Source organism: Lepisosteus platostomus, chromosome 5, assembly GCF_059453375.1.
Source record: "Lepisosteus platostomus isolate fLepPlt1 chromosome 5, fLepPlt1.hap1, whole genome shotgun sequence".
Lineage (NCBI taxonomy): Eukaryota > Metazoa > Chordata > Actinopteri > Semionotiformes > Lepisosteidae > Lepisosteus > Lepisosteus platostomus.
The window spans coordinates 65,331,749-65,344,444 of record NC_142615.1 but is presented as its reverse complement, the minus strand read 5'-3'; the positions used below and the strand labels follow the sequence as shown (position 1 = coordinate 65,344,444).

The 12,696-nt window shown below is 39.5% G+C and overlaps 1 non-coding gene across 1 annotated transcript; it reads left to right on the top strand.

Moving 5' to 3' along the window:
* Positions 1–2,895: 2,895 nt before the first annotated feature.
* Positions 2,896–2,967, top strand: trnaw-cca (transfer RNA tryptophan (anticodon CCA)). Its single transcript has one exon. It is a non-coding gene; the product is annotated as a tRNA-Trp (tRNA).
* Positions 2,968–12,696: the final 9,729 nt, after the last annotated feature.

Here is a 12,696-nt window from a genome sequence, read left to right as displayed (position 1 = left end):
TCTCTCCATACTTATAGCTTTGTTTATCTTAGATGAAATATGTCTCAACAAGGCCACATACTTGTTTAAATTGATTTATTTTTCCTTTCAGGCTATAAACAGTGTTTTCATCTTCAGTCTGTCCAACAGGTTGATTGGCCCCATATTGTTCATCTGTTTCTACAGAACAGCTCTTCCTCCAAAATGTAAGCGTAGCCAGTGTTGCAGAAAAGAAATATGCCTATTGTAATAATTCTAAGAATTTTTCTAGTGCAAGAGCTTAACCAAAACTGTACCTGTATTTCTAGGTGTTATACCAGTTCAGTCATATATACATTTTGTGATCAGTCACCTTGGAGTCTGCTTAACCAGTAGAAATCAAATACAACTGAAGTTTTTCTTGTTGAGACTTAAACTGTTAATCTTCCATATCAGGTAAGTGTATAAAAAGTCAGCTGTAACTCTTCTTGTCAGAACTACTCTCCTGACTGTAAGGAGGATACTTCTTTTTGGTCATGTATTCAATAAACTCCTCTTCTACTTAACAAAAAACGTCTCAAGTGGATTTTTGTTCTACATCTCCATTCGCAGGTTTTTGGTAAAAAAAAATCGCCAGGATTTTCTTGTTAGCTGGCAGAATTCCTTCTGCACTAATGAGCAAGATTTGTATTTCATCTTTCATAAGTTATATACAATTTTTGAAAAACAAGTTGTCCAAAAAGAAAATGAATACTTGCATTGAACCAAATCAAGCCATATTTGATCTTCAATAATTATGATACATTCTATAGGACAAAACAAGAAGAAAGATACCGCAGGATTTCAGAAACAGGATTTCCTGGTTATTGAGAGAAGCTTTTACCATCCAGGAATTTTTGTGTCCAAGGACTTCAATGTGCTTTCCATATACAGCTGCCACTGAAGCACAGCACAGACTCAGAAACTTGACATCTCCCAAGGAATATGTTGAAATTGTAGCTGGAAGAGGAAAATGACCCTCAAGTACAAGGAAAAGATGATCATCTTGATCTCGCCACCTCATGACTAGTCTAGTGGCAGTGCCCTGACAAGGTGGCTGAGTGGTTAAGGTGATGATTGCTAATCCATTGTGCTCTGCACGCATGGGTTAGAATCCTATCGTTGTTGTGTTGTGTTCACTGTTCCTATTTGAAACTGTTTAATAAGTGTTCTTTGTCATTGGTGTTCCTTTACGAGAACAGTAGCCAAAGAGCTTCCTCTATATTTATTTGAGTGAAGGGGGGGAAACCATGTATGTGCAGAAAATAATCATCGAATTGAAGTGCTGCCACACATAAGTAATGTCTGAACTTATTGTTGGTAACCTGGAGAGCAGACCAACCTCTTCAGTGATGTAAAGCACAGGACCTGCAGTATGTAACATACACTAAATATGATATTTCAGTCTTCTGTGGAGCAACTCATACGAAACTCTAAATCCCAGGGTTGTGAATTCAAGCTCCATGCTGGTGTAATGGCAAGGCTTATTAATAATACAGGAATTAAGTTTTCTGCTCCCTTGCCTTGCTCTCCCTCATCCTAGTGGTGCTGGACACAGAGAGGCCATTCCATTTGGTTCAGATTTAAGATGTTTTTCTATCTGAGTTTTTTCTATGTTTTTTCTGATAAGGAACAACTCCCAAGTCTGAGGTTCTCCAGCCACCCTAATAAATGGTCATCTCTGGCGCCTTACTGTCTGGGAGATTCCAAGGGAGAGTCTCATCCCAGGTTGTTTACAACCCTAATGTCAGAGAGCATAGTTATTCATCCTCCACCTTGATCAGCTAATCAGGAACTGGTAGGCCAGGGTAACCCCACATGGGTCTCGAATGCCCACGGAACATTCAAGCAATGAACGACCGTAGTTCCTCCAGATAAAACAGGCAGCACAGGGCCCAGAAGATGCCCCTCCAGGACATTCTCAGACTCAGCTCGGACAATCACGTGATGGAGTCGAGAACGGAGAACGTTCGCATGTAACCAAAGGATCCGCCCGAGGTTAGCCCAGTAGCAAGCCTCATGAACCTACCGCAAACACTCGCCTGATCAACGAGTGAACTAAGGTCGGAACTGTCAATAGCTGGATCTTATTATTCAGGGCTAGCACTACACTGGGAACGAAACGGTCTTCTTCCCATTGAAAGAGTGGACCCACAGTCACTTTTCATGTCCACAGTCTCTGCTAGTGGAGCCAGGACTAACTCCCCTCCTTCTCCCACTCATTACGCCGGACCAGGACTACCTGGCGCTGGTCCAGAGGATGCCGATTGGATGCAGCAACAGCCTGTCACTGCTTTCTTGTGTCCGTGGGAGATCTGAATCCACACAGATTGGATGAGTATTCAACATTCTGCATTACAGCTCGAGAATTCAAATGTTACCTCAACCTCAGTTGATATCAATTTAATGCCTATGAGTGATGTACTTCACTTTGAGTATCTAGTGTAGAAGTTGTCATCAAAGTTCATTTACGAAACAGTATAAATGAATGGTATACTGAATGTATGTCCCTCATGGTTTGTGACTCTTCGTTATTGAATATACAGTATAAGGTCAGCAGGCTTGGGGAATTGAACTTTAAGGTGAAGACTGCGGGTTCAGTAGCAGCAGAACCTGATCAGTATCAGTTGACTCCGATATACTTTGAAAACTTAACTTCTGGATTTAGAGTCAGACATGCTACCGTTGCACAATGGGGTACTTAATTAAAAAATAGAAAAACAATCAGTGTTCCTGGATCTGTTATCGAGAACAACACCTGCACAAGAGCTGCGCAGGAAGAATGAAATGTGGTCTGGGATGAAGAGACTCTCTTCGGAAGAGCGGTGCTCTTCACAGGATAATTTTTTTGGGACACTGATTTGTCTCCTTTGGGGAATTCAAAAGTGCTGCAGCTGTGACCTCGTGGTGCAACGGTAGTGCGTCTGACTCCAGATCAGAAGGCTGCGTGTTCAAATCACGTTGAGGTCAGCTGTTAGTTTTTCAGGTTCTGCTGGTCCTGAACACGGAATTCACACCATGCAGTTGAGTTCTATCTGTACACCACATAGATAATCTAAACAAAATAGAGCAGTACAGGACACGCAGTGCGGAGCTCACACAGCGAATAGCCTTGAACACAAGAGAAAAGGCACAGTTCACATCTGCCAAACATCATGTCCGACTTTAGAGACAGCTACATCAGAGAATGGAATCCCGGAAGTTTCAGATAATTTTTTTTTTAAATACAGGTTCAAGAAAACCTGAAAGTTAGGGAGTTTCGGACACTTTTCTTTTATTAAATAGTGTCTGAAGCCTGAAAATGTAATTTGAAAAAAAAAACGCTATTGGACATTAGCAGGTGCTTTTTGTAACGATTTGCTATTTCATGCTGGAAAACAAAGGAAACAGACCCAACGTTTGCTTTCAGGTACGGTTCATTACATAATATACATCTATTACTGAGGAGCTTGAATAAAATTTACACGAGCCAGGCAGAAGTCGAACCTACAATCTTATGATCCGAAATCAGACGCGTTGTTTATTAAACCGCTGGCATTTCACATGACCTGAATTTCCCCATAGTGTGCTCAGCGCGGCTACTAGTAATGCACCGCTCCGTCTAAAATTTCAAAGTGAGAAACATGTGTTTTCTGATTTTTTATGAGTTTTAAAATATAATCTCTTTAAATCAGACAAGGGCTTTATGTTTCGCACTGAAATTCCAATTGACTGAGAATTCAAAGAAAGACTGTTTTCTTCCACAACACCGTATAATTATCACATCCACCAGACTCTCCAACCTCTCCAGACCTTGCTGGTTGAGCAATTGCTCCGATAAATTAGGTCACGTATCATGTTAAATCACTTCTTCTCAACACAACATTTCCTGGTGCACGTTTTCTCTATGAAAAAAAGACATTTTTTCCTTGCACGATTTCTCGTTTTTTTATCAAAGCGTACAGAAATAAAAAAGAAGAAGAAATAGTGTTGCAAAAGAACTCTGTCGCCCTTGGGAGATGTCAAACCCATTGGACATGAAAAATGTCAGATAAAAGCCAGTTCTCTTCGTTTCTCAGTGTCGGGGCTGCTACTGTATGTAAAAGAGGCAATTTGCTCTGAGAGCAGGTTCAGCGCTTACTGAACACCACTGTCTCAGAGTGGTGTGTCCAAGTGTCTGTAAAAGGGGACAGGTGTCCTGTCACCATCGGTTAGTTGGTTAAAGTGCCTTTCTATTAAACAAAAGAACCTAGGTTCAAATCCCAGCTGTGTATTTCTTCCTATCTTGAAGTACAGAACGTACCATTTTGGTCACTCACAAAGGGCTTGATTTCGTTAAATGCAAAATGCAGGTGTTCATTTCCTTTCTGGAAAACTTGCTTTTGATGAAATTCACACAGCTTGCGAAACATGAAATTAAATTCTTGGTTATCAGTGCAGAAGAAATATTACCGGCTGGCATAAAGAATGGTAAGAGATTTTTTTTTAACCGGAAACTTGTGATTCAAGAACCCAGTAGTCAGTCTCTGTGGTGCAATCGGTTAGTGTGTTTGGCTGTTAACCGAAAGGTTGGTGTTTTGAGTCCACCCAGGGATGGGTTTCTTTTGCGATGTAAACATTGTCTTCGCATAGGTAGATTGGATCTCTCAGCGAAACCATAGCCATTTTAATATTTACAGGAAATGCGAGTGTTCAACACGTGTCAAAAATGTCCAATAATGCCCAACATCGCAACTCCCCAGAAAACCATATTCACCCAAGAAAAATGATCGTTGAATCATCATTTATACTCCCGTCACATCCTCTGCTGAAATATTTTAAAAATACAATGCAGATTTGTTTGAGAACTTGACAAGCATTGTTATGTTAGCACTGTGCAGTTGGATTTTGATATTTTGACATATTTACCTTAATTTTAAACATAAATACAATCTATTGTAATTGTGTTGTAATATTAAAATATATTAGCTGAGGATGCAAAGGGGTGAAAGGGAAAGGTCAGAGGGTACAGTAACAACAAGGTTAGGATTGGTGGAGGTGGTAGGGGTGTTGATGGTTTTTCTCTGTAGAGGACGATTGAGTTTTTTATCTGTCTCTGAAGTGAGAAACTGGAAGAGCTGGGAGTTGAGAGATCTGATTAGGTTAGATATAAAAGGAAGATGATGTTGAGCTGTTAGCGGTAAAAATTACTTAATGTCTTTGATGTAAGCAAAGATAAAAAGAAAATTATCCTTGCTTACTGCCCTGTCTTTCTCACACCTGAAGAAGGCTTCACGGCCAACAAGTTGTGTTTCCTTTCTTGTCTTTTCAACATGGAACAACCCTTTACTTGTTCCTTTGCAGCCTACGCATGCTGACACAGCTACTCACCTGATATTTAACATTTCTATAATCACAACTATGAATGTCCACTGTGGGTATCTTTTCCATGATTATTTATTCTGTCATTGAAGCATATTTTATGTCATACCGAAGTGTCATAATCACTGATTTTTTTTTTCATTTAGAAAGTAAGAAAATGATAAATCACTATGAATTGCATTTAGCCTGTTGAGATATAGATTTTCTATGTACTTTAACATGCAATGTTCACAATGTCACAACTCAGAAATGCAACAGTGAAGTGTTGTAATTACAAATGTACATAGTGTTGGAACATTGAGATGTTTTGGTAATGAGGAAGGAGGGACATGCCATGTTCAAATGGTACAGTAAAATTTCTTGTATTTCGGGATTAAGAGAGCCTGTTACATTGTGTCTCACACCTCAGTGTCAGAATTTTGAGATGTTTTTATAACCAGGGGGTAGGTTTATAGCAATAAGCAGAAAGTGCCATCACCCTTTGCTCATCCTCGGTTAACCGTATATTCTCATATGCCATGTTCTAAATGTCCCATTTATATTAAAATTTCTTGTAAAATGCAAGATTTTAAGACTTTTTATGATCAGAAGGCAAGGTTGTGGTAAATATGCAGAAAGTGCCTGTGAACTTATGTTTTGCCTTTGTCTTATTTACTTATTGTGTTTGTGTTATTGTGAGTTTTGAAAATTGGTTTACAATTTTCTGAAATGTGTTTCACACAAAAATGCTATTTGGATAGTCACTACTTACATATTCCCCTTTACTGAGGATAAGTACAGTAATCCATCCTGATTAGTACTTTTAAAAATTACTTTAGAGAGCCATCTACAGGCGAAAGCCGGCATAACATCACAACAGCAGCATTTAAGGCAGAAGAAGCTGGCGAATAAGAAGCCAGCTTCAGCCTTGTTAATGCAATATCATTGGGTGAGGTGGAAAAATATTTCTTGCTCTGAATCCTAACATTTTTATAGGAGGTGTTCTAGTACTTCTTGCCTCAGATAAAACTGCCAATACATCACTTATTTCTATTCCATCAATAGCAGCGGTGTTATCGGTACTGATTCCTAAATGTACGTCCTGTCATCATATAAAACGTTGAAAGTTTTGACTGCATTCAACTGATCAAATTTCTCTTCGATGACAGTTATAATTTTATCCAAAATACATCTGAAACAAACTTGCACTGTTTTTTTTATCCAGAAAAGCATCATCAAGAGACTCAAAACATACCTGTTTTTTTTTCTTCTTTCCAGGAGGAAGGATTGTTCAGATGCAAACATTGGTCCAAAATCAATGTACTCTCCTATCGCTGTTGCTTCTTCAAATCCTTCATTTGAACGTCGATATTGAGGGATGATATCGTACAAATTCTTTTAAAGCAAATTTTCTTAAAATATAAGCCTCTGTTATATTTGTCTTGGAAGTTTCGCAAGGTATAATAGACCACCTTGTGCCCTCCGCTAAAATATGATAAAATACAACAACATTTATTTACATAGAACGGCATTTATTGTTACATGTATATTAAAATTAAGATAAATATACAAAACTATTAAAATACAAATGTAAAGTCCTAACATAATCATGCTGTTGAACTGTCTTTTTTGCTTGTCAAGTTCTCCAACAAATCTGTGTTGTAATTTTAAATATTCTAACTAAGGGTGCAACGAGAGCATAAATGAATTCTCCTGCCAGCCATTCCCAGTGATATTGATTTACGTACTTAATTGTTTAACAAAAAAAATCACATTTCCTGCAAATATGAAGTGGGTTAAGGTTTTGCTAAGAAATCCAAATAAGTAGAGATGAGGTTTACATCACAATAATCAGAAGTACATTTCTGGGTGGGCTCAAACCACTAACCTTTCAATTAACAGAGACTCACGTGTGTCCCTTTTCTCCATTTGCAAGCTTCTGATTAAAAAAAAGAAAATAATGCTTCTTTCTTGCCAGCCTGCGATATACAAGGCAAGACTTGTATTTAATCTATCGCAAGCTGTATGAATTTCATGAAAAGCAAGTTGTTCCAGAAAGAAAATGAAAACTTGCATTAAACAAAATCAAGCCACATGTACAGATGCAGCCAAAAAAAAGCGGGCGATACCGCATTATTCTGTGTTGCGTTTGACGCAGTTTACCGCAAGTTACAGTATTAATAACTCTAAATTCTCACATAGTGCCGCATGATACCACGTGGTACCGCAAGTAACATAATAGATCCGGAATTTCCGCAAGGTGGATGTCACGCCCTCTGCAGCTAGAGGGCGCTCCTTCTCTGTCCTGTCCCTAGTTTCCGGTCTGCTGTCCTTCCTGTCCCTCTCTTTCCCTTGGGCTATATATTTCCGGGTCTTGCACTCTGTCCTCGCTCAGCATTGAGGTTCGGATGTCCTGAGACCCGCCTAGCACCAGGGCGCCCCACGTCCGCTCCCTGAGGGCATAGGTTTCTATACGGCATTCCTGAACTCTTTGCACTATGAGCCCGGGCCTTTTTCCCGTCTCGCCGCTACGCATATGGGTCTTTTTCCGCTCTCCTGCTCCCCACGGTTAGTCCCTTTGGACGTCCGTGACAGAGGAGCTAATAAAGCCCAACCTCTCATGTTTGAGCTGTCGCCATCAGTCTTTATCGAAGATATTACTAATAGTATTAATAATGAATGAACTTGGACAAGCTGTAAACTCAAAGTATTGCCCTGGTCCATGTTCTTTTTTTCATTGACCGTCTTTGTAAAAGTAACAGCACAGCATTTCGCAATCACACATTTGTTTCCAATCATGCAAAGTACAGTAATTTTTGAGAATCTCCGATTCACCATGCCTTTCACATGCTCATAAAAGATATTGATTTAGGAACATAAACATATTACTGTATGCAAACTGTACTGTATACAGTATGTATATGTAAATTTAATGTCTTTACTGTGCCCGTTTAAGTATTATATATTTATATGGAATTTTACCACTGAAGGGAAATCTTAGTAGCTGTGCATAAAAAGAATAGGAGCATACTGTAACGCGTGTGAAGGCCATGAACAATATTAATTTTGGAACATAAACATACAGTATATGGCTGGTCTCCGTACTAGAAAAAATTCACACCAGTATTCCATTTCTCCCTAAACATTTTAAGCATCAAAGTCTTTAACTAACATGTGAAATAGTGTGTATAAAAAGTGGTAGTTTTAAGCTTTTCTGCTAATATAATATGGAATCACATATCTAAAGAAATTAATAATGATATAATTATATTTGTGTACTGCAACACAGTAATACACGCTGTACAATGTCTGTTGATTGTGTATGTGTAGGGCTGTTACACCTGGCTTCATGTGACTGCTCTGGGAGGTTTTGTGGTCTAGGTTTCTGACTTCTGAGCCCAAGGTTGTGTGTTCAAGTCCAGCTGGTGCCATGACTTTTCTCTTAACAAACATTTCTTCTGCTTCCTGCTTCTAGTGTGTGTGTGTGATCCCTTTACATCTCCCTTCAGATTTAAAAGGTTATTAATAATATGTTCTGTGTTGCATCTTCCCAGTGTAGCCGATCTTTTGCTGCCTGGGTAAACTATCACAAAGCTTTACAGAACTTAACATTTCTATTATCAGCAAATTGTAAATACGACATTAACATAATTTTTCACTTGAGTGTATGGAGGATTGTCAGCTGTCACTGAGAGTAGACCCCCCCTCTTAGGCTGCACAAACAATCTTTTAATTTTTTTTTAGAGAAATGGAGGCTGTACAGTATGCGTTGCAATATAAACATTTATATTGATTTAAATCGCGTTTTGATTTAAATCGCAAACGCGTGTTTAATTATATGTAGTTTTTGATTCACAATCAGACAAATGCAACATAAATTGTTATCTTTGTCTTCTAAGTATCTTAATAAACTTTCAGCATAGCTTTCTCCCCGTTTAGATTTATTTTTCTTGGGATTTTGGGATCAAACGTTGAAAGATTAGATTGTAATCGTTTTTATTTTTTAAATACATTTTAGAAAAGTGTAATTTATACTAAAAAGATGTATTTATTTAATACCACTCTATACTTATATTAATGGAGTTTGACACCTGAAGAAGGCTCCACAGCCGAAAAGTTGTGTTCTCTTTCTTCTTTTTTTCAGCATGGAATAAACCTATTACTTGTTCCTTAATGGAGTGTAGCGGCGAGGCTTATTAATAAGAAAGAATTAAGTTTCTGAGCCTTCCCAAATGAGGCCCCATTTCTCTGTTCATCTCTGTGGTGCAGCCACAGAGAGACTATTCATGCAGGGTGATTTAAGATGTTTTCTCCTGATAAGGACAGCTCCCAAAGGGGGATGCACTTAGCTAAGCCTGGCTATCATGATCAATGGTCATCCGTTGGCGCCTATCTGTCTAGGGAGTGCCAGATGGACATCTGGACTGGATTCCTAGGTGTCAGGAGTAAATGACTCATATCTCACCTTGATCAACCAACACTAACTAGCTGGTCAGTGAGCATCAGCAGCGCACCGTCGCAAGCCGCACAGCACAGCCTGGCACCGAGCCAGAGAGCGCGGATTGGACAGCAACAGCCTGCAACTGTTTCTTTGAGTCCGCAGGAGATCTGAATCCCCAGAGATTGGATGAGTATTCAACTTCACTGCATTACTGCTCGAGAATTCAATTGTTATCCCAACCAGTTGATATCAATTTAATTCCTAAGAGTTATGTACTTGTTTTGAGTATCTAATGTAGAAGTTATAACCAAGTTCATTTACGAAACGGTCTAAATGAATGATATATTGAACGTATGTCCTTTTGATATGTGTAACACTTTGTAACTGACTGAATATATACCTTTTGTATTCTGATAACCCTCTTGATAAGATCTGTTAGGTTTATATGCATATTCTATGTATTAATAAATGTATCCTCGTGTATTAGTACCTGTGTGTGTGCGTTGTTTGAGTTATGTCGCATGGTTGGATTCTAAAGCCATCAAAAGAATCAATTTTGTGATTTACTGCTACAATTAATAATTGTCCCAGTAAATGCCCAAACCCTACAGAACTGTTGCCTTCAGAGAGCACACTACAGTGTGATTGCATATTTTTGTGTATTTTCATATGTCAATATTTAATTCACTCACATTCCTGTATGCTTGGAAGGAAGGCAGATTGGATTTGGCACAGGACGCCTGCTCATATATGTTGATCTTTGTTGGGCTGGAAAAACAATGATAAAAATTGTATGAAAAAAGCTCTCCCCAACATTTCCCTTCTCTTGGCCATGGTTACACTGCCCTTTCTTTCCGTCTTTTGTCCTTCTACAAAGATTCCAGGGCTCTTTATCCACCATAATATCAGAAGCCAAAAATAACCATTTGTAATGTTGGTAGCTGGAAGAGGTTAAGTATGTTTGCAAGACCTAGTTGATTACACCACAGACTTACCTTGTTTTTTTTTCTCTTTTAAAGGCTGTGCTGGACTGTACCACTATCATAGAAGATTTTTTTCAAGAAACATCGCAGTTCCATAGTAGAATTATCAATAGTAGAATTCCATAGGACATTATTTATCAACATCTAACATTACCCAGTGTGAGACTCTGCCAGTAAACCTCAGAGCATTGAGTTCTCCACTGGTGAAGATGGCTTTCTGAAGTCATGAAATCCACTGCTGGGATGCCTGAGAGACAGTGATTGAATCGTGGGTGGAATTAGGCTCTCTGTTAGTGTTGATCTGTGGGAATTATGTGGTAAAAAGGGAAAACTCCTTTACTTTAGTCACTTTGAAAGTTCAAATGTACAGATCTTCAGAAACCCCAGTCTGAAGGATGAAGCAGGTTCTGCTCAAGGAGTTGCCTACGTTTTGCTCCATTCAATCCAAGCAGATAGTCCAACATTTGCCTTCTCTTGGCCATGATTACACTGCCCTTTCTTTCATCTTTGTACTTCTACAAAGATTTCAGGACTCTTAATCCACCATAATATCAGAAGCCAAAATTAACCTTCTAACATGTACAAATCATTAGCAATGAAAGGAGGTGGAAGGGTTTAAGAATGTTTGTGAGACCTGGTTGATTACCACACATAGACATACTTTGTTGTCAGTTTTTTTTCTCTTTGAAAGGCTATAGGAGGGGTGTGATGGACTGTACCACTATCATAGAAGATGTTTTTCTTCTAAGGACAATTCTGTAGCAAGGCGTATTTAAAATACAGGAATTAAGTTTGCTGCTCCCTTGCCAATCCCTCTCTCCCTCATCTCAGTGCAGCTGGATACAGAGAGGCCATTCCATCTGGTTCACATTTAAGGTGTTTTTCTAGCTGATAGAGCTTCCTGATAAGGAACAGCTCCCAAGGCTGAGATTCACCAGCCACCCTAATAAGTGGTCACCTCTGGCGCCTTACTGTCTGGGAGATTCCATGGGAGAGGCTCATCCCAAGGTTTACAACCCTAAGGTCAGAGGTCACTGTTACTCATCCTCCATCTCAATCAGCCAATCAGGAACTGGTAGGGCAGGGTAACCCCACGTGGGTCTCGAATGCCCACGGAACTTTAAGCCACTGAACTACCGTAGTTCCTCCAGATAAAACAGGCAGCACGATGCCCAGAAGGTGCCCCTCCAGGACGTTCTCAGACTCAGCTCAGACAATCACGTGACGGCCAGTGTGTCCGAGTGCCAGGACTTAACTTTGTTTTAAGAGTCGAGAACGGAGGTTGCCCACGCATAACCGAAGGATCCGCCCGAGGTTAGCCCAGCAGCAAGCCCCGTGAACCGCCGGTACTCCACCGTCAAAGCTCGCCTGATCAACGAGTGAACTACGGTTGGAACGGTGCCCCTCACACCTCACAACAGAATAACAAACGGCTTCATGTGCCACAGCATTCCCCTGTAGATTCGGTTTGCACTATGAATTAGACGACCCCGAATGAAATATTTTAGTGTTGGCTCAAATGTGAGGAATTTCATGAACCCTCAAAACGGAACGCTTGCAGAAAATGCCAGCAATTCAAAGCGTGTAGGCAGCATGAACAGACCAATTCTGCAATTTCTGTTATCGCGGGTGGTGCTTTCCGAGTCGATGGCTCAGCATTAGAAATGAGAAGTGCTGAACTCTAAACACGTTCTTGCCATTACTGCTACTCCTGCTGCTACTCCTTCGTCCTCGAAAAAAGAAAAGACAGGCATGTTTTGAGTCTCAAAATGATCTTCTGGATCCACAAGAATTTGATTGATTCCACAGTATTTTGGATGTACTGTACTTATAACTTCCAACGAAGAGAGACTTCATCAGTTGCATGAAATTGAAACTTCTGACTTTTTGTCTGGTATTGAAAATAAGTTAAAAAAAAACATAAACAATTTTCTAACAAACAACTCATGAATTATT